Raw genomic sequence first — 23,059 nt, forward strand, 5'->3', positions numbered from 1 at the left:
TCTGTTCCAGAGAGCCCTGAAAACAGACACCAAAGGTCCGTCGTGCTGTGGACCCGAAGCCGAGCCCAGCCCTGCCTTGGCCACGCAGCACTGAGAGGAGCAGATCCAAGCAGGCTTCAGGGACAGAATCTCTAGCAGCCGTGTGGGTCCCTCCACCCAGGGGCCCCAAAGGTTGGTGAGAGGATCATCTCAGCTTGCCAAGAGGGGAGAGGGGTGCCCCCATAACTCAGGCCCCCTCGGGAGGCAGCAGCGGAGGTGACAGCACACAGGGGCTCCCAAAGCAGGCAGGAGCCCAGATCCATTGTTGAAGGTCTCCACATAAACCCCCTGAGGGAACTGAGCCCCGTGAGGCGGCTCTGCCCCCCACCTGAGCACCTGAACTTAATCTCACACTGAATAGCAGCCCTGCCCCCGCACAAAGCCCTGAGGCTGGGAAGCAGCATTTGAATCTCAGACACCAAGTGCTGGCTGGGCAGATCTGGAGGTGAAGTGGGTGTGAAGAGAATATTCAGAAGTCAAGTCACTGGCTGGGAAAATGCCCAGAAAAGGGGAAAAAAATAAGACTATAGAAGGTTACTTTCTTGGTGAACAGGTATTTCCTCCCTTCTTTTCTGATGAGGAAGAACAATGCTTACCATCAGGGAAAGAAACAGAAGTCAAGGCTTCTGTATCCCAGCCAACCCAATGGGCTCAGGCCATGGAAGAGCTCAAAAAGGATTTTGAAAATCAAGTTAGAGAGGTGGAGGAAAAACTGGGAAGAGAAATGAGTGACATGCAAGCAAAGCATGAAAAACAAGTAAACACCCTGCTAAACGATACCCAAAAAAATGCTGAAGAAAATAACACCTTGAAAAATAGACTAACTCAATTGGCAAAAGAGGTTCAAAAAGCCAATGAGGAGAAGAATGCTTTCAAAAGCAGAATTAACCAAATGGAAAAGGAGGTTCAAAAGCTCGCTGAAGAAAACAGTTCTTTCAAAATTAGAATGGAACAGATGGAGGCCAATGACTTTGTGAGAAACCAAGAAATCACAAAACAAAACCAAAAGAATGAAAAAATGGAAGAGAATGTGAAATATCTCATTGGAAAAACAACTGACCTGGAAAACAGATCCAGGAGAGACAATTTAAAAATTATGGGACTACCTGAAAGCCATGATCAAAAAAAGAGCCTAGATATTATCTTTCATGAAATTATCAAGGAAAACTGCCCTGAGATTCTAGAACCAGAGGGCAAAGTAAGTCTTCAAGGAATCCACAGAACACCACCTGAAAGAGATCCAAAAAGAGAAACTCCTAGGAACATTGTGGCCAAATTCCAGAGTTCCCAGGTCAAGGAGAAAATATTGCAAGCAGCTAGAAAGAAACAATTCAAGTATTGTGCAAATACAATCAGGATAACAGAAGACCTAGCAGCTTCTACATTAAGGGATCGAAGGGCGTGGAATAGGATATTCCAGAAGTCAAAGGAACTAGGACTAAAACCAAGAATCACCTACCCAGCAAAACTGAGTATAATACTTCAGGGGAAAAATTTGTCTTTCAATGAAATAGAGGAATTTCAAGCATTCTTGATGAAAAGACCAGAGCTGAAAAGAAAATCTGACTTTCAAACACAAGAATGAAGAGGAGCATGAAAAGGTAAACAGCAAAGAGAAGTCATAAGGGACTTATAAAAGTTGAACTGTTTACATTCCTACATGGAAAGACAATATTTGTAACTCTTGAAACTATTCAGCATCTGGGTACTGGGTGGGATTACACACACACACACATAGAGACAGAGTGCACAGAGTGAATTGAAGAGGATGGGATCATACCTTAAAAAAATGAAATCAAGCAGTGAGAGAGAAATATATTGGGAGGAGAAAGGGAGAAATGGAATGGGGCAAATTATCTCTCATAAAAGAGGCAAGTAAAAGACTTATTAGTGGAGGGATAAAGAAGGGAGGTGAGAAAAAAACATGAAGTTTACTCTCATCACATCCCACTAAAGGAAGGAATAAAATGCACACTCATTTTGGTATGAAAACCTATCTTACAATACAGGAAAGTGGGGGAGAAGGGGATAAGCAGGGTGGGGGGGATGATGGAAGGGAGGGCATGGGGAGGAGGGAGCAATTTGAGGTCGACACTCATGGGGAGGGATAGGATCAAAAGAGAATAGAAGTAATGGGGGACAGGACAGGATGGAGGGAAATATAGTCAGTCTTATACAACACAACTATTATGGAAGTCATTAGCAAAACTACACAGATTTGGCCTATATTGAATTGCTTGCCTTCCAAAGGGAAGGGGTGGGGAGGGAGGGAGGTAAAGAAGTTGGAACTCAAAGTTTTAGGAGCAACTGTCAAGTACTGTTCTTGCCACTAGGAAATAAGAAATACAGGTAAAGGGGTATAGAAAGTTATTTGGCCCTACAGGACAAAAGAGAAGATGGAGACAAGGGCAGAAAGGGATGATAGAAGAGAGAGCAGATTGGTGATAGGGGCAATTAGAATGCTTGGTGTTTTGGGATGGGGGGAGGGGACAAAATGGGAGAAAATTTGGAACCCAAAATTTTGTGAAAATGAATGTTAAAAGTTAAATTAATTAATTAATTAATTAAAAAAGAATATATCTCAATGGGTAGGAATTTAACAGCTGAAGAGAAGCAGGGAAAACATTTGAGGCGCAGAGAACAGCAGGAACAAAGACTGTACTGGGTGTGGTTAGGACCCAGAGAGCTGAGGCAGCTCAGTGTTGCACTTGGAGTCAGGAAGACCTGAGACTGGATCTAGCCTCAGACATGTACTAGCCATACAACCATGGGCAAATCACTTAATCTTTGTATGCCTCAATTTCCTTAATTGTAAAATAAGGATAATAATAGAGTTGTTATGAGGATCATATGAGAAAATATAAAGTACTTAGCACGCCCTGGCACATAGTAGGTACTTATTATTTTTCAGTTGTTTTCAATAATATCTGATTCTTTGTTATCCCATTTGGAGTTTTCTTGGCATTGAAATTGGAGTGGTTTACCATTTCCTTCTCTAGCTCATGTTATAGACAAGTAAACTGAGGTAAACAGAATTAAGTGATTTTCCCAGGTTCACAAAGCTAAGAAGTGTGTGAGGCTGGATTTGAAACCAGGAAGATGAGTGTTCCCCACTCTAGGCTCTATCCACTGCACCACCTAGTTGCCTATTAAAAAATTGCTTATTTCATTCCTTCTTCCTACATAATCAAATAAGATAACACATATGTAAAGGACTTTGTACATCTTAAAGCACAATATAAATGTTGGCTATAGCATTGCCATTATTACATAGATGATTAATTTTCATGAAATTAGGTACTAGTTTGTGGAGAGCTTTGAATGTCTCAAATGGAACTTTATCCAATATTTCACTAAATGCGAATGGGTGAGTAAAAAAGGTCTATTCAAGGCGTGTGGAACAGCATGAGAAAGACATTGGGATGGAAGAGAGTCGGGTAAGGATTTTTTATTACAAAAGTCTTCTTGGAGTTAAGCAATGAAACTAGAGATTGGCATAAATTATTGAAGATGGCATTACATGGTGGGGAAAGGGAGAAGGGACAGTAGGAAGGTGAGGAGGGAGTAAGGAGACAGACGAGCAGGAGCCAAGGAATTAAGAATAGTGAGAATGCAGTTAGGTGACCTTGGCAAGTCATTTCCCCAGTCCTGTTTTCCACAGTGCTCAAATGAAAGGGTGCAGACTAGCTGATTGCTGAGGCCATTTTCTGGCGTAAAAATATGAACATCTATAAACAGTAATAGTAAACAGTATTCCTCTGCATTCTTCACCTCTCTATCAGTGTTTTGTAGCTGCCTACTTTGGTTAATGCTAGTCCTGCCTAGACCTTCCATTTTTGCATGATGTGGGAATTGGAATAGCTAATCTCTGAAGTACCCAGGAGATCCAACATGCTCTGATCTTTACTTTATTAATAAAATCACAGATATTTGAAAATTTTAATTTTAGTGAGGTGTCAGTTTCTTTCCTTACTAAACCTTTTATCAGAGTATAATTGCCTGATTTGTTTCATCACCTCTCCTTTTCCCAGTTCACCTTATTGTGGAGGTGTTAATGAACAGTAAGACAACCAGAAGTGGGCCATCATCAGAGAAATCATATACAAGCTAGTTCCTAAGAAATTTTTTTTTAAATTACATATTAAAAATCAATATTTTCCTCCTGTATTATAGACATTAATTGTAGCCAGCAAATAAAATAAAATCCTCCTTGAGTGAATTTATTTTTTTCTGAATCTGACCTCAAAACTTCAGATAGAAAGAAAATTTTTCATCATGAGAAGTTGTTCACTCAGGTATTAATTTACAAAGAAAAGAAAAAACAGTCCTTGCATTCAAGAGACTTGTATTCTAATGGGAAGGATAATATGCAAATAATTAAGTCATGCAAGATATACACAGAATAGATAGAAGGTAATATCATAGGGGAAGGCACTCATAGCTGGAGAATGGGCCCTCCTGTAGAAGATGAGACATGAAGTCTTAAAGGAAAACAGGGAAAACAAGAGGCCAGGGTAAGGAAGAATAGTGGTCAAGGCCTGGGGGATAGTCAGTCTAAAGGCAAACAGATAGGAGATGCAGCCTTATGTTGGAGGAACAGCAAGGAGATTGATAGCATAAAGTGTGTGGAAATGAGTCAAGTGTAAGAAGGCTGGAAAGGTTGGAAAGGTAGGAAGGGACCAGATTTAGGAAGAGCTTTGAATGCCAAACAGAGGACTTTATATTTGATCCTGGGGACTATAGAGAGCCTCTGGAGCTCACTAAATAGGGGAGTGACATAACTAGACCTCATATTTATTTTGTATCTATTCTGTGTATGCTTGTTTGTTTGTATGTTATATAACTCTGATAAAATATAAGGTCCTTGAAGGCAGGTACTGTTTCCTTTCTGTCTCTGTATCTCTAGCCCCTAACACATAATAGGCTTTTAATAAATTCTTGATTCATTGCTGGAGCTCTATTCTCTTTAATAGTGAAATATGTTCCGATCATTATGAGTTACAAAATATTGTGAAGGATTATGGGCATCATTCCCTTTAATGTTTATGGTTGTTGTCCTTTGTTCTTGAAGAGGACTAAAATCACATCACTGTGCTAGAGTCAAGTTTCAGTGTGTCTGACTGTGGCTGATCAGGCCAATACGAGCTTGGAATGCTCTGTCACAGGTCGGACACAGATAGTCCATGTGAACATTTGGGATGGATACTCTAAATTTGCACATCCTGCATTTCCTTTGAGCTGTTTCAATTCTGCTTTATTCATGGAGCATAGCACCTTCTTTGATGTGGGGATGCCATGCTGAGTGGTCCTGTGCCAATGTCTCCCAAGTCACACAATCAATTCCAAAGTTCTTAAGAGAGGCCTTGAGAATGTCTTTGTATCACTTCTTCTGACCACCATATTATCACCTGATCCATGTGAGTTCTTCATAAAATAGTCTTTTTGTTAAGGGTACATTTTTGCATTCAAACAATGAGGCCAGTCCATTGGAGTTTTGCTCTCTGAAGCAGAGTTTGAATGCTTGGTAGTTTAGTTCAAGTAAGGACCTCAGTGTCTAGTGCTCATAGCAGCCTCATCAGGTAGGTCATGAAAGGATAATTATCTCTATCTTAAAGATAAAGACAAAGAAACTGAGGCTTATAATGCCTTGCCCAAAGTCACATACCTAATGTTGGGACCCGCTGACTCTCAGTCTCTTTGAACTCAACATGTCACCTCTCCTTCTACTGTACCCTGTCTCACAGGATTCTTTGAGAGATCAAAGGAGAAAGCATTTGGTAACCATAGAACTCCACACAAATGTCAGCCATGAAGGAGGATAGGGATTGGGCTTCTGCTTACATTGACACAATTAACTACTATATGAGGAAAATCTCTCTACCAGTGAAGGTCAATAATTTCTTTCCAACTTTTATTCTTAGGGGATTGCCTAGAGGACCCAGCACTTAGATGACTTGCCAGGGGTACACAGACAGTATGTGTCAAAATGTGTACTTGAACTCAGTTCTTCCTGGTTTAATATTGATTCTCTAGCCACTACTAGATGATGTCTTTGATAATGATTAAGATGGAAAACTGTACATACTTTCAATCTTCTAAAATTATTGCCACTTTGCTTGCATATAAAATGTTTATCTCTTTTCAGATTGACATTTGTGATATCATTTTGAAATAACGGAATTTTATTTTAGTTGAGAAATATTTCTTTGAATTTCCATCTATAACATCAGCCTACACAGTGAATCTAAGAAGTTTTTTTTTAAGTTCCTGCATAAATCCAGACTTTCATTTTTTAAAAGCCAAGTGATCCCATGTCATATTTCTTTTGCTTGTGGTAGTTTCTTGTCAGAATTTGATTGATCTTATCTTTGCTTCTTGCTTAGATTTATAGGAAAACTGGTCTACAGTAAAACTTTCTTTTAGGAAATATGCTAAAAGATAATGATCTCATAAGAAATTTCCTAAAATTATATTTTCACCCATAAGAAATAAAGTTCTCTGCAGATGAACACGAAGCAAAGGCCAACAGATTTGGTACTGCTCTCTGAGAGAGAGCAGTTTCAGTTGAGTGATGAGAGTGGAAACCATACTGCAGAGGGCTGAGAAGTGAATAAGAGAATAGATAGTAGGGAAAAAAAGAGAATAGACAGCTGTTTCTAGGAATTTGCATCCAAAAAGGATAAAATGGTAGCTTGAAGCAATGGTAGGATCTACTAAGGGTTTTGTTTTTTAAGGATGATGAAGATCTCCATTTGCTTGCAGTATTTAGGGAGAAATTGAAGATTACTGAGAGAAGTCAGGGGGATGTTTTGCTATAGACAACAAAGGCAAATGAGATCAAAGGTTCATATAGAAGGATTGGATAAAGGATAAAGAACAAATGGGGAATGATGTCAAGGGATTTTAAGATGAAGAGAAAGGAAAAGAAGGAAACAGGGGCAAACAGTCTCTATATTCTCAGTAAAGTATGAGGTGAAATCTTTGGCTGAGAGAGTGGGTTTGGGGACGAGGTAAAGGAGGATTAATAAAGAAAAGAATGTTTTCAACAGTCTCTGTAGGGATTAGTTAGAGGATTAATTAGGGAGAAGTAAGAAGAATGCCTTGTTGCATTGAAAGCCCTATTTATATGAGACAACATAAATTTGTAGCAAACCCAATCAGCCTGGTTATGTGACATCCTCTAGTTCCATTAAGAAGCACATGATAGAAGTAGAGCAGGATGATATCAGATCCCAAACATGCCTATAACTTAGCTGATTATTTCAGAGTCCCCTTGGCTCAAGGCAGTCAAGTGATGACTAGCCTATGGTCACGTAGTTATGAAATGTCAGGGATTTGAACTTTATTCTTTCTGCCTTCAAGTGCAGCACTCTACTTGCTATCTCGTGCTGCCTTTCTGAATCCTTGTAATCACTATCTAATTGGGATAAATAGTCATTATTTCTATTTTATAAATGAGGAAACTGAGATTAAGAGAATTTAAGAAACATGTTTAATGTCAGGAAAGGTCAAAGTAAGAATTTGAACTAGGTTCAATACTTTTCCCATTATACCATGCTACCTCTTATGTTTCCCCAAATAAATGCAGGTACAACCCTCAGTCAATAAACATAAACTGTCTTATACTTATTTTGATAAAAATATGCAAATAGATACAACCAACAGGAGTTTACAAAGAATTGCTAAAGATTATTAAGTCCTGGATTAAAAAAAGTTGAAGATCTTAAGTGCTACATATAATATTTCCACTGCTGCTACCAATTACAGGGAAGGTAGATTACAAAAGTGGTTCACAGGTAGATTACAATTTGGTTAAGAAAATGGTGTCTGATTTGGTTTTCTGGAATGCAGGTTAACGATTGGTTATATATATAATATAAATATAGTAAATATAATATAAAATATAAATACATTTAAATAAATAAAATCCATTCATAGAAAATCCCAAAATATATAAAATCTCTGATACCTAGCATAGTATAGTGCACTTTGATGCATCAATCAATAAACATTTATTAAAGCCCTAGGGATTACAAAAAGAGGCAAACTTGAACTCAAAGTGCTTACAATCTATAAATGATTATTGAATTTAGTTTAAACTAAAAATATGGAGGAAGAGAGAAAAATGTCCATTTGTATTGGCTAAGCCAGAGGCAGGACATAGTAGTTTCAAGTAAACTATGGGAAGAAATATATCAATAGAGAAGATCAGTAATACTTACGAGACAATGTTCAAGAAAGGAGTCAGCAATAAAATCTATGGCATGTCTAGACAAAATTTTACAAAGTACTGTAAGAGTAATAAAAAAATGAACTACAGATCCTAATCTCTAGATCAATTAGGATCCTAGAGATCCTAAGAGGCAAGGGTAGCTTCATAGGCGTCAATAAGACCTAGCTAAATGGCTCCCATGACTGGAATATGACTCTAGAGTAGGTATACTATATTCTAGAGGTTCTCAAATTGTGGTTCAGGACCTCTAGGAGTCCCTGAGTCCCTTTCAGGGAGTCACAAAATCAAAATTATATTCATAATAATACCAAGATATTTTACTTTCTAATAGAGTAAATATAAATAGATATAATCTAACTGTTAAAAAAAGCTCTTCAGGGTACAGATTTAATAAATTCTAAGAGTATAAAATGTATATATACATATATGTATACATATCTGTGAAGAAATTCAAGATTCAAATAATGAAAGCACTATGGAGAACATTTGGATGATGGACAATGAAGGGAAGAACTACAGCTACACTGTAATGGTATGCATACTACATACAGACCATCTAGACAGGAACTGAGAAGTTTGAGAAATATCATAAACCTGGCATAGAGTCATGCTATCTCAGTGATGACGAACATCTAGTAGAACCTTCTTTTGGCCAAAGACAAAGCAGATGATAAATTCTTGACTTTTCTCAGTTAAAATTTCATTTTTCCAAAAGTAGAAAGGGCAATAAGGAGAGATGTTTTTCTGAACTTGATTCTAATTGACAGGGAGAAACTAGTTACTAAATTATAATTCACTGAAGTTATCAGCCCATTACTGAATTTGTGATAGAGAAAGAAGGGAAAGATGAGCACAGTCTTACCATTCTAGATCAGAGGAGAGCCCATTTCAGAGTTCATGGAGAGGATGATTAGTATCCTATGGCCTAAAATGCTACAGGGGAAATTGGGTCAAACAGACTGGGAAGTTCTCAAGAAATTCTTACAAGACGAACAAAGACAATTTTGATGAGGCCTAAAAGGGGAGTTTCCTAAAGAGACATGGTAGATGTATAGAAAATTTAAAATCCAAATAAGTTTTTTTAAAGACATATATGGGGTGGGAACAATAGAAAGTGAGGATGAATATACAATAATGGCATAAGAATATTCTATAAGAATAGTTTCATGTGAAATTTACTTACAGCAGATTACTTGCCCTTTTCATTGAGAATGAGGTAATAGGAAATGGCTACCTCAACCAACCTCCTTTCCTTAAAGCAGCACCATCACCTTCTTTTCCTTTCTTTTCTCTATTTAAAGAAAGAATGATTCCTCTTTATACCTCTTCCAGGACCTTACTGTAACATTCATCATCCCCTCTTTCTTATAGATCTTAATTTCTCCTTTCTCGATAAATTCTTCCAACTTTTAGCAAACATCCCTAGTCCAAAAGAAAGACTTTCCTTGACACTTCTCTTCTTATCCAGCTACTGACCCATTTGTCTCTTACTTTTCATTAATACATTTCTTGAAATAGTTTACCTAATGCTTTTACTTTCTCTCTACCTTTTTATTCTCTATTTCTCCCTTTGTTCTCTGGCTTCCACACTAACCATTCTACTAAAATTACTTTCTTGGTGGTCACCAGTTACCTCCTAATTGCCAAATCTAATGGTTTTTTCCCTTTCTGTAACCTTTGGCATTCTTGACTATTTCTTTCTCTATATATTATTTCCTCTCAACTTCAGAGACACCATACTTGCCTCATTCTTCATTTCTCTAATTACTTTTTTTCCTCCCCAGATTCATAATTCTCCTCCCACCCTATAAATGTAGCTATCCCAGAAAATTCTATTTTTGTCTTTATTCTTTCTATACTCTTTCTTTTGATGTCCCCATTCACTCCCATGGTTTTAATTATTAATTCCATACAGATTATACCCAAATCTATATAGCTAATTTCAGTGTCTCTTGAATTCTAGTCTCACATCTCCAAGTATCTGCTAGAACTATTCCTTCACACAAAATTTGTCGCTCTCTCCAAATTCTTTATTTTTTTTTGTTGGAATTACTATCCTCAGAGTCCATTCTGTTTTCTACTCACAGTTACAAGTTCAGATTTTCATCATCTTTCCCCAATCTATTGCAAGAGCCTGCCAACAGGTCTTCCTGATTCCAGTCTCTTCTCTCTCTAATCCAGCTTTCACATAGTTGCCAAAATAACTATCTTAATACACAACTGACCAGTTCATTCCCTTGTTAAAAAACCTTCAGTAATTCTCTTTTATGAATAAAACACAAACATTTTAGCTTGGCATTTAAAGGACCTTATTGTTTGACTCCACCCCATCTTTTCATATTTCATGGTAATCTCCTTCACACATTCTGCGTTAAAGCTATGATGAGTACTCTGGCCTCACACTTCTAGGGCAAGACCAGATACATCTCTCACTAAGGCTTCTAGGATTAGCTCTGTAGGATTTGAAGTATCTTTCTCTAATGCAGAGGTTCCCAAACTTATTTGACCGACTGCCCGCTTTAAAAAAAATTACACAGTGCCCCCCTAGAAATTTACTTTCTTTAACCCGTTAATGGTTTTTTAAAATTTGCATCATTTCAAAAAATATATATTTTTAAATGACACATCTTAAATTTAATAATTTATTGTGAACTTGTGGTTTTTCCTGCATTGAAATTTTGATGATGCAATATTATGTCATGTAACCATATTGTATCATATGGTAAATGAGTCATTACATACACATATTCCTGCTGATGCATGTTGGACTTCCTGACAATATGTGACACACTCCCCTGCCAACATTTACACTTGACCACTGATCAGTTATAACTTGCATTTTGTGTGATTATTTCTAAAATAATGTAATCATTATGACTTTATTAACTCTGTTGCACAGCAGATGAAACATGTATGAACAGTTTTTGAAAATTTTTTTCTCTTCTTTCTTTATGATTCCACTGCCACTTTGTTTTTATTCAATACCCCCAACTACACCTGAGGCTACTATGGCCCCCTGGATCATTTCAGCACCTCCCGCAGGTCAGTATTGCCCATTTTGGGAACCTCTGCTTGAGTCTAATGCTATTTTCTAGCCACCATTTCAGTGTGTTTCTCCCATTATTAGTCAGTGATTAGTACCCTATTTTCATTTAACCAGTTAACATCAATTGGATTTTGTGGAGATATTTCCTTCACATTGGAAGAACAGAAGTACCAATATCTCTTCTTAACACCAAGAGAACAAAAATTTCCCTCATACTTTCTCAACAATGGAAGAAAGTAGACTCAGACTTAAAGCAGTTTCTATCTAGCATTGATCCTGCCAGTTTCCCATCCAAATGAGTATTGTTGCCGTTGGGATCCCTGTCTCTGAATCCCTGTCTTTTAAGACCTATGAACTGGGTCTTAAAAGTTGTTCCTTAGCTTGGAGCCTCAGTGTTGGACTGGCTGTAGAAGTTGGCATGAACTCCACTCCCAGACCTTTAGAGATTGGCTCTCCTGCTCACTCAAAGCTCACAAGAGCATCTTCAGTTTTCTTTATCTTCAACAAAAGAATGAATGCTGAGACAAAGAGCTGTGACCTGTATTCAGATCATATGTTGGTCTTGGAAGAGGAAGGCCCAAGGCCTTTATGCCTACCACATTGTCTCTCACTGGAATACTACTAGGTTGGAGGGAGTCAGACTAAAAAGGACAATTTTGATGGACTAGTGCTTTTTAAATGCACCCCAGTTCTGGCTACATAACCAGTCAGAGTCTCCTCTTCACCATGTATTTAGCAAACCATAACCAGTTACAGAATGTCTTGGCATTCTCCAAATTTCTCTAACATTTAGAGAATGCCAAGATATTCTGTATTGAATTTATTGAGCACTCTGCATATGCTGGGCTCATTAGTCAGTCCCCTGTCACACTTTCTATGCATTCATCTCGCAGAATGAGAGAGTACCAATTTCCTAGTACAAGACCAAACTAGAAAACCTGCTTTTAACAGTTATCATTTCAGTCACTTTTTCAGTTGTCTCTGACTCTTTGCACTGGAGTGGTTTGCTATTTCCTTCTTCAGCTCATTTTACAGAAAAGAAACTGAGAAAAACAGGGTTAATTGACTTGCTCAGGGTCACCAGCTAGTAGGTGTCTGAGACTGAATTTGAACTCAGGAATGAATATGAGTCTTCCTGAGTTCAGTTCCAGGAGTACTCTATCCACTGTACCACTTAGCTGCCCAGTTATCATCATACATTCTCCCATCTTCTTTGCATAGACTATCTCCCAAGTTTGGAATGAACGCTTTCATTTTTCTCTGTTGAAATTTCCTTTCTTCAAAAGCCTACAGTAGTAGCAAAGAATTGGGTATTGAGGGGATGCCCAAGTAATGGCAAGTAAAATAGAGTCTTTTGCTGTTTTTGTTTTAGTATAATCAAGAAGTATAATGCCTCTATTTGAATGTGACTGATGAGAATCTTTCCCACCCATTGATGGGCCTGCCCATTGTGGAAAGCTTGATTAGGGGAGTTGTTTTGTAGGAGGGTCTCAAGTACCTTTTGCTTTTTTCTATTGAGGCACTGGGTTATGCCTCACAACAGAGATTATGCCCTCTGGCTCTAAAAAGTGTATAAAAACTCTGAGGGTGAAGTTTTACTTTGGGGCTTACTCACTAGAAGTGTTTGGCCAGAAGAGGATTCTGGGAGGCTGCTAAGGAGCCTTCCAATTGTTCCCTCTCTGGTAAAGATGTATGTATGTTAATGGTCAGACATTTTGGAAGCATGTCTATTGACTTTTAATTTCTCTGTATTTTCTTTGAAGTTTGGGGTGCTGACTCTCCTGAAATAGGTGAATGACATATATGCTTAGTTAAAAGATTGATACATGTGCTTGATTAAAGTGATTGTTAATCCCTCAAAAGTTACCTTTCCTGTTATGAATGAAGATCTAAGAGCCTTTGATAGCAGGTCCCCCTTTATATGTTGGGGTGCTTACTGTTACAGATCATTAACTGCAGAATGGATGAACAATTTGGGGGTATGTTATTGTAATGAAATACTACTGTACTATAAGAAATAATGAGCAGGATGCTCTCAGAAAAACCTGGAAAGACTTACATGAACTCATACAAAGTAAAGTGAACAGAACCAGAAAAACATTGTACACACTAAGAGCAATATTGTATGATGATCAGCTGTGAACTGGATTCTCAGCAGTACAGTGATCTAAGACAATTCTGACTCATGATGAAAAGTTCTATCCACCTCCAGAGAAAGAACTGATAGAGTGGGGTAGAACCAAAATGGTGAAATAAAGGCAGGTACTCACCTGAGATGTCCCACACACCCATGCAAATATCTTTAAAAACAACTCTAAACAAATTCTGGAGCAGCAGAACCCACAAAAAAGATGGAGTGAAAAAAATTTCCAGCCCAAGACAACTTGGAAGGTGAGTAGAAAAGGTTTGCTGCACCAGGGTAAGAGCTAAATAAAGTCCAGATCAGGTTGTTTCAACATGGCTCTGGCAACAGTAAACCTCGAGCAGGCCTTGGGAGTGACTGAATCAGCCACAGTAGTGACAGTAGCTGCTTCTGGAGCTCTCAGCCCACAGATGGTAAGGGGGTTGAGCAATTCATCAAAAGGAGATTACAGGGGTCTTTTTGCTAGCACTGAGGCAGGACTCTGTTGCTTTGCCTATACTTGGATTTGGGTCACAGTTGTGGGTGACAGTCCCAGGGAGAGAAGGAGGACTAGTATAGCAGAGCTTGTGGTCCTAGTGGAGGGGGGGACCCTGCTCAAAATTCCAGGGCAGAAAAGACTGCTTGTAATGGCCATTCGCAGACCGGAGGACAGGTTAGGAGAGTAGTAAACACCTCTCCTTAGATATACCACCTTGAAAGAACTGAAAACTTACAGGTCCCTAGAAGTATCTCTGAAAACAGCTACACAAAACCCCTGAAACTTGGAGTGGTGTTCCCTCCACCCTAGAAGCAGAGCTTTATTTTAACAAAAAGTTAAAAATCAAGCAATAAGCTGGAAAAATGAGCAAGCAACAGAAAAAAATGAACTAAATTATTATGGTGACAAGGAAGTTCAAAAAACATGCTCAGAAGAAGACACCAAAGTTAAAGGTCTTACATCCAAAGCCTCCAAGAAAGATATGAATTAATCTCAGTCCATGGAAGAGCTCAAAAAGGTTTTGAAAATCAAGTTAGAGAGGTAGAGGAAAAACTGGAAAAAGAAATGAGAATGATGCAAGAAAATCATGAGAAAAGAGTCAACAGTTTGGTAAAAGAGACACAAAAAACATACTGAAGAAAATAGCACCTTAAAAAACAGACTAGACCAAATGGCAAAAGAAGTTCAAAAAGTCAGTGAGGAGAAGAATGCCTTAAAAAGCAGAGTTGGCCAAAAGCAAAAGGAAGACCAAAAGCTTACTGAAGAAAATAATTCCTTAAAAATTAGAATGGAGCAAATGAAAGCTAATGACTTTGTAAGAAATAAACAATAAAACAAAACCAAAAGAATGAAAAAATAGAAGGCAGTGTGAAATATCTCATTGGGAAAACAGCTGATTTGGAAAATAAATCCAAGAGAGTTAATTTAAAAATAATTGGACTACCTGAAAACCATGATCAAACATCATCTTTCAAGAAATTATCAAAGGAAACTGTTCTGATATTCTAGAACCAGAGGGTAAAATAGAAATTGAAAGAATCCACAAATCACATCCTAAAAGAAATCCCCAAATGAAAATTTCCAGGAATATCATAGCCAAATTCCAGAGTTCTCAGGTCAAGGAGAAAATATTGCAAGTAGCCATAAAGAATTTAAGTATGGTGGAGCCACAGTCAGGATAGCACAAAATTTAGCAACTTCTACATTAAAAGATCCAAGGGCTTAGAATATCATATTCTAGAAGCAAAGGAGCTAGGATTATAACCAAGAATGATCTATTCAGTAAAACTAAATATAATACTTCAGGGGAAAAATGGATATTCAATGAGATAGAGGACTTTCAAACATTCTTGATGAAAAGACCAGAGCTGAATAGAAATTTTGACTTTCCAATATAAGACTCAACAGAAGAATAAAAAGGCAAACAGGAAAGGGAAGTCTTTCGGAGATTCTGAGCATCTGGATTTGAGAGTTTAGAGCAAACATGAAGCATAAAGGGGACCAACTATGGGAAAGAAAGGACTTAATAAGGTTAAACTGTTTACATTCCTACATGGGAAGATGATATTTCTAATTCATGAGACCTTTCTCATTACTTAGAAGGGGTATATGTATATACATATATTTTATATATATATGTGTGTGTGTGTGTGTGTGTGTGTGTGTGTGTGTGTGTACACAGAAGGCAGAGATATAAGTTGAATATGCAGGGATGCTATCTCAAAAATAAAATTAAGGGGTGTGAGAGAGGAATGTACTGGGAGAAAGAGAAAGGGAGAGGTAGAATGGGATAAATTATCTCACATAAAAGAGGCATGGAAAAGCTTTTTGCAGTGGAGGGGAAGAGGGAGTAAAGGGGGAGTGAATGATCCTTATTCTCATCAGAATTGGCTCAAAGAGGGAATAACATACATACTCAATTGGTTATAGAAATCTATCTTATCCTACAGAAAAGTAGGAGGGGATGGGAATAAGAGAAGGGGTGTATGTGATAGAAGGGAGGCAGATTGAAAGGGAGGAGCAGTCTGGAGGAGGGGTAGTCTGGAGGAAAACACTTTTGAGGAGGGACAGGGTGACAGGAGAGAGAGAATAGAATGGGGAGGGAATAGGACAGAGGGAAATACAGTTAGCAATAGCAACTGTGAAAATAATTTTGAAGCAAGTATCTCTGATAAAGGCCTCATTTCTCTAACATAGAGAACTGAATCAAGTTTATAAAAATAAGAACCATTCTTCAATTGACAAACAATCAAAAGATATGATCAGTTTTCAAATGAAGCAATCAAAGCTATCTATAGCCATATAAAAATACTTTAACTCACTATTAATTGGAGTAATGTAAATTACAAAAATTCTGAACTACTACCTCATACCTGTTAGACTGGCTAATAGAACAGAAAAGGTACATGACAAATGTTGAAGAAGATGTGGGAAAAAAATGAGACATTAATGCCCTATTGGTGGAGTTGTGAACTGATTCAACTATTCTGTAGAGTAATTTGGAACTATATCCAAAGGGCTATAAAACCTTGCATACCCTTTGAACAAGCAATACCACTATTAGGTTTGTATCCCAAAAGAGATAAAAAAAAAAACAAAAAGGAAAAGGACCTATGTGTACAAAAATATTTATAGCAGCTCTTTTCTGGGGGCAAAGCAGTAGAAATTGAGAGGATGCCCATCAACTGGGGAATGACTGAACAAGTTGCAATATGTGCTTATGACGGGATACTATTATACTATAAGAAATAATGAGCAGCATGCTCTCAGAAAAACCTGGGAAGACTTGCATAGCTTGATGCAAAGTGAAATGTACTGTGTACAAAGTAACAGCAATATTGTATGATAATCAGTTGTGAATGACTTAGCTTTTCTCAGCAATACAATTATCCAAGACAACTCTGAAGGACTTATGAAAAATGCTATCCATTCCCAGAGAAAGAACGGATGGTATCTGATTACAGATTGCAGCATATTTTTTTAAACTTTATTTTTCTTGAGTTTTTTGTCTATTTTCTTTCACAAAAGGACTGTATGGATATACTTTGCATGACTACACATGTATAACTTATATCAAATTGCTTGCTTTCTCAAAGAGGGGGATGAGAGGAGGAAGAGAGGAATAGAATTTGGAACTCAAAATTTTTAAAAATGAATATTAAATTTTTTATATGTAATTGGGAAAAATATATTTTTAAAAAAGCCAACTTTAGGTTCTACTTCCCCCTTTTCTGATCCCTTTAGATGGAAGTGCTCTTTTCTCAAAATTTTTTAGAGAACTTTGTCTGGAGCTCTCCTTTGTCCTTATTGCCTTCTACTTGTATGTGTGTGTCATATGCTCCACTCCCAACTCAAGTAGAATGTAAAGACCTTATGGAGAAAAAAAGTGCTATTTTTATTTTTGTGTTTCTAGTACTGTGCTTATTATATTAGCAACATTAATTGCTTAACAGAGATTAATTCTTATATTTCCATTTTCTCCTTGTCTCTCCCTGTCTCTTCCTCTCTCTCTTTCTCTTTCCATCCTGCTTCTCTCTTTCCATTCATTCCTTCAACAAATATTTATTGATAGACTATTAGGAGCAAGGCACTATGCTAGGTGCTGTAGAGGATAAAAAAGGAAAGAGAGATGTAATTAAAAGACACTGATTTAAAAAGCAACAACTAGAATTTATACATCCAAATGATTGTTGTCCTTTAAAAGTCACCTTGGGAAGCTCTAGACTTATTCTAGTAATTTCGTCACTGGTTAAAACATTTTTGGAACTCTTCTTTTGAAAATGCCTTGAGATCTAGTTTATGAACTATGCAAAAACCATCCTGAGGATTTTATGGAGATATCTTATTTTTTAATGAAAAATGGTACTTTCAAGCTTGATGCCCTTCTCCCCTATCTTATTCACCAGATTAGGCCTGAAATGACTTTTTACTGTTTTTGAAAATGAAATTCATACTCAAAGGATGAAGGTATGACATTACTGAGGATATCCAAAAGGATGACCTCAGAAGGCACTTCTAAAAGGAGCTTCACAAATGTTTTAATCAACAGCGTTACTGTGTAGATGAATCCGTAGCACTCCTAATATCTGACTGGAGGACATCACTCACTTAAATGTATGTGCTCACTTGGAAAAATAGTATCACTTTAGTCTTAACTCTTAACAGATGATCCTTGCCCTAAAATCATATAACTTTAAGATTATCTTATACAACATATGATGCTTACTCTCAATGGGCTTCCATTCTAGTGTGGGAGACAATAATAATCATAATGCTATATAGTGCTTTTCATTTTGCAGAGTACTTTCTTCCCATGTAGAATGTGATAGCAATTCTACAAGGAGAGTTAAAAAATATTTTGACCAGAGATAGTTTCACAAAATTTATACATTTTGCATATATCCTCTTTTTTAGACAGAAAATTTCTGGAAAAGGATGAAATAATTTTTCATTTTTGTTTACACATAGAATGAGCTTAGTAAATGTTTGCTGAATTAAATTGAACTCTGTAAAGCAGATAGTGTCAGTATCATTGTTCCTATTTTATGGATAAGAAAATTGAATCTCAGAGAGGGAAAATGATTTGCCTGTAGTCGCACAGCTTCTATGGCAATTCAGGAATTAAAATTCATATCTTCTGGGGGCGGAGCCAAGATGGCAGAGTAGAAAGATGCATATACACATAGCTCCGAACCCACAACCCATAGAACATCGGTAAAAAGGAACTCACGGTGAATTCTGGAGTAGTAGAGGCCACAGCACAGTGGAGCAAAGGAGATTTCTGTTCCAGAGGGACCTGCAAACCTCTCGCAAAAGGTCTGTCGCGCTGCGGACGCGGAGCCCAGCCCAGCCCTGCCGCGGCTGCGGCACGGAGAGGAGCAGATCTGAGCGGGCTTCAGGGACGGGATCTCCAACGGCCGCGCAGGTCCCTCCACCCACAGGTGACGGGGGTCAGTGAGAGGGTCTTCTTGGCAGGTCGAGAGGGGAGTGGGGTGCCCCTATAACTCAGGCCCCCTCGGGAGGCAGTAGCTGATGCAGTGGCAGACCAGGGCTCCCCACGCAGGCAGGAGCCTGGATCCATTGCTGAAGGTCTCTGCATAAACCCCCTGAGGGAACTGAGCCCCATGAGGGGGCCCTGCCCTGACCTGAGTACCTGAACTTAATCTCACACTGAATAGCAGCCCCGCCTCTGTGGAAGCCATGAGGCTGGGAAGCAGCATTTGAATCTCAGACCCCAAGCTCTGGCTGGAAGGATCAGGAGGAGAGGTGGGTGTGAGGAGAATATTCAGAGGTCAAGTCACTGGCTGGGAAAATGCCCAGAAAAGGGAAAAGAAATAAGACTATAGAAGGTTACATTCTTGGTGAACAGGAATCTCCTCCCTTCCCTTCTGATGAGGAAGAACAATGCTTACCATCAGGCAAAGACATAGAAGTCAAGGCCTCTGTATCCCAAACATCCAGACTAAATATTCTGTGGGCTCAGGCCATGGAAGAACTCAAAAAGGATTTTGAAAATCAACTTAGAGAGGTGGAGGAAAAGCTGGGAAGAGAAATTAGAGATATGCAGTCAAAGCATGAACAGCAGGTCAGCACCCTGCTAAAGGAGACCCAAAAAAATGCTGAAGAAAATAACACCTTGAAAAACAGGCTAACTCAATTGGCAAAAGAGGTTCAAAAAGCCAATGAGGAGAAGAATGCTTTCAAAAGCAGAATTAGCCAAATGGAAAAGGAGATTCAAAAGCTCACTGAAGAAAACAGTTCTTTCAAAATTAGAATGGAACAGATGGAGGCTAATGACTTTATGAGAAACCAAGAAATCACAAAACAAAACCAAAAGAATGAAAAAATGGAAGAGAATGTGAAATATCTCATTGGAAAAACAACTGACCTGGAAAATAGATCCAGGAGAGACAATTTAAAAATTATGGGCCTACCTGAAAGCCATGATCAAAAGAAGAGCCTAGACATCATCTTCCATGAAATTATCAAGGAAAACTGCCCTGAGATTCTAGAACCAGAGGGCAAAATAAATATTCAAGGAATCCACAGATCACCACCTGAAAAAGATCCAAAAAGAGAAACTCCTAGGAATATTGTGGCCAAATTCCAGAGTTCCCAGGTCAAGGAGAAAATATTGCAAGCAGCTAGAAAGAAACAATTCAAGTATTGTGGAAATACAATCAGGATAACACAAGATCTAGCAGCCTCTACATTAAGGGATCGAAGGGCATGGAATAGGATATTCCAGAAGTCAAAGGAACTAGGACTAAAACCAAGAATCACCTACCCAGCAAAACTGAGTATAGTACTTCAGGGGAAAAATGGTCTTTCAATGAAATAGAGGACTTTCAAGCATTCTTGATGAAAAGACCAGAGCTGAAAAGAAAATTTGACTTTCAAACACAAGAATGAAGAGAAGCATGAAAAAGGTGAACAGCAAAGAGAAGTCATAAAGGACTTACTAAAGTTGAACTGTTTACATTCCTACATGGAAAGACAATATTTGTAACTCTTGAAACTTTTCAGTATCTGGGTACTGGGTGGGATTACACACGCACACACGCACACACACACACACACACACATAGAGACAGAGTGCACAGAGTGAATTGAAGAGGATGGGATCATATCTTAAAAAAATGAAATCAAGCAGTGAGAGAGAAATATATTGGGAGGAGAAAGGGAGAAATGGAATGGGGCAAATTATCTCTCATAAAAGAGGCAAGCAAAAGACTTATTAGTGGAGGGATAAAGAGGGGAGGTGAGAAAAAAACATGAAGTTTACTCTCATCACATCCCACTAAAGGAAGGAATAAAATGCACACTCATTTTGGTATGAAAACCTATCTTACAATACAGGAAAGTGGGCGATAAGGGGATAAGCAGAGTGGGGGGGATGATGGAAGGGAGGGCATGGGGAGGAGGGAGCAATTTGAGGTCGACACTCATGGGGAGGGATAGGATCAAAAGAGAATAGAAGTAATGGGGGACAGGACAGGATGGAGGGAAATATAGTCAGTCTTATACAACACAACTATTATGGAAGTCATTTGCAAAACTACACAGATTTGGCCTATATTGAATTGCTTGCCTTCCAAAGGGAAGGGGTGGGGAGGGAGGGAGGTAAAGAAGTTGGAACTCAAAGTGTTAGGAACAACTGTTGAGCAATGTTCTTGCCACTAGGAAATAAGAAATACAGGTAAAGGGGTATAGAAAGTTATCTGGCCCTACAGGACAAAAGAGAAGATGGAGACAAGGGCAGAGAGGGATGATAGAAGAGAGAGCAGATTGGTGATAGGGGCAATTAGAATGCTTGGTGTTTGGGGGGGGAGGGGACAAAAGGGGAGAAAATTTGGAACCCAAAATTTTGTTAAAATGAATGTCAAATAAATAAATGTAAAAAAAATAATAATAAAATAAATAAATAAATAAATAAAAAAGTCATATCTTCTGTCTCCTAGTTCAATCTTGTTTTCATTACGCCAAGCTGCCTATTATATATGAAACAATAACAAACTATTTAAGACAGTATTTAATTAAGTACTAATTGTATTACCCATATATGATGTAATAGCGAGTAAGTGCTGGAGAAATTCAAGTCAATGGACATGATATAATTAGAGAAGACTTCATTACTATAATATGACCTCATCTGTAAAATGGGAGGAGAAGATGGACTTGATCCCCTTAAGATCTCTTCCAGCTCTAGGTTGATGATCCTATGGCAAGTATTAGACCTTGAATGATAGATGGGATTTTTCCTTTGGTCTTTTCTTACTCTTTTCCATTTCCTAAATGCTTTTCTCAGTTTCGAGGTTGTTAGGAAATTCTTCTACTGATCCCTCTCTTATCCACTGTCTCTTCTCCTTTCCATACATGTTAGTCAATAAAAAGCAGATTAATAAAGGAGGGACAGTTCTCAGTGGAGTGGTAGGAAAAGAGGTTGAAAAGTAGATGGGCAACTTGGGAAGATGATAAGTTTCTGGACATTTAAGAGTCTGTTATGTGTCAGGCACTATGCTGGACACTAGGCAAGCAAAAACAAAATCCTAGCTCTCTGTGCACTGTTTAAGAAAACTGATGCCCTCCACAAAGGAGAAAGCTTCGGAGTAGTTGGGCATCTAGCTTTTTTTTTTTTTTTCAGCAGACCTCAAATAAAGAATACACTATCTCCAGAGGTGACTCATCCCACTTTCAGATACCTCCAATTGTTTTTACCCTTGTTATAGAATTGCAGAGTTTTGTAACATCCTTAAAGATGAACCTTAAAGATAAATCTCCCCTACAATATCTCTGACAATTGATCATCTAGCTTTTGCCACAAGACCACAAGGGAAAAATATATAACTTTCTGAGGTGGCCCATTCCATATCTGGATAGTTCTGACACTAGAAAGTTTTACGTTGCATCAAGTCCAAATTTGTCTCTTTCCAACATCACCAATTATTCCTGCATTTGTTTTTGGTGACCAAGAGTAAGATAAGTCTAATCCCTATTCCAAATAATTGATAGCTCCTTCACATATTCGAAGACAACTATCATGTCCCCACTGTCTTCTCTTCCTTAGTAAAACCATCCCAGTTTAATCTGTCTTTAATCCTTACTGTATTCCTAGTCATACCTCCTGCAGAGTGCCTAGAAGATATTAAGTTCTTAAAAAATGTTTGGTGATTAATCCTAGCTACTGTCCTCTGGATGCTCTTTACCTTATCAATATCTTTCCTAAAATACATTGTCCAGAACTTAACCCAGTATTCTAGATGTGGTCTGACCAAAGTAGCATATATCATGACTAACATCTTCTTATTTTTGGGAACTATGCCAAAGACTTTATGAGCTTTGTTGGATTTTATACAATACCATTAAGCTGTTGAACTTGCATTTTTTCTTATGGTACACTTTTTCTTTTGACTAATCTCTTTAGTTTTTATATCATGTTTGTTTCCAAATATATCCTTCCCCAGAGAGCCAGGCTTTGTAACAAAAAAATTAAAAGGGAGGAAATGCAACTCCACAAAACTAACCAATATCTCAACAGGGTTTGACAGTATATGTAATGTTCTACACCAATAACCCCTGATATCTCTGTAAAAGAAGGGAGGGAGATCCATTTAGGGCTGG

Source organism: Notamacropus eugenii, chromosome 1 (genome assembly GCF_028372415.1).
Source record: "Notamacropus eugenii isolate mMacEug1 chromosome 1, mMacEug1.pri_v2, whole genome shotgun sequence".
Lineage (NCBI taxonomy): Eukaryota > Metazoa > Chordata > Mammalia > Diprotodontia > Macropodidae > Notamacropus > Notamacropus eugenii.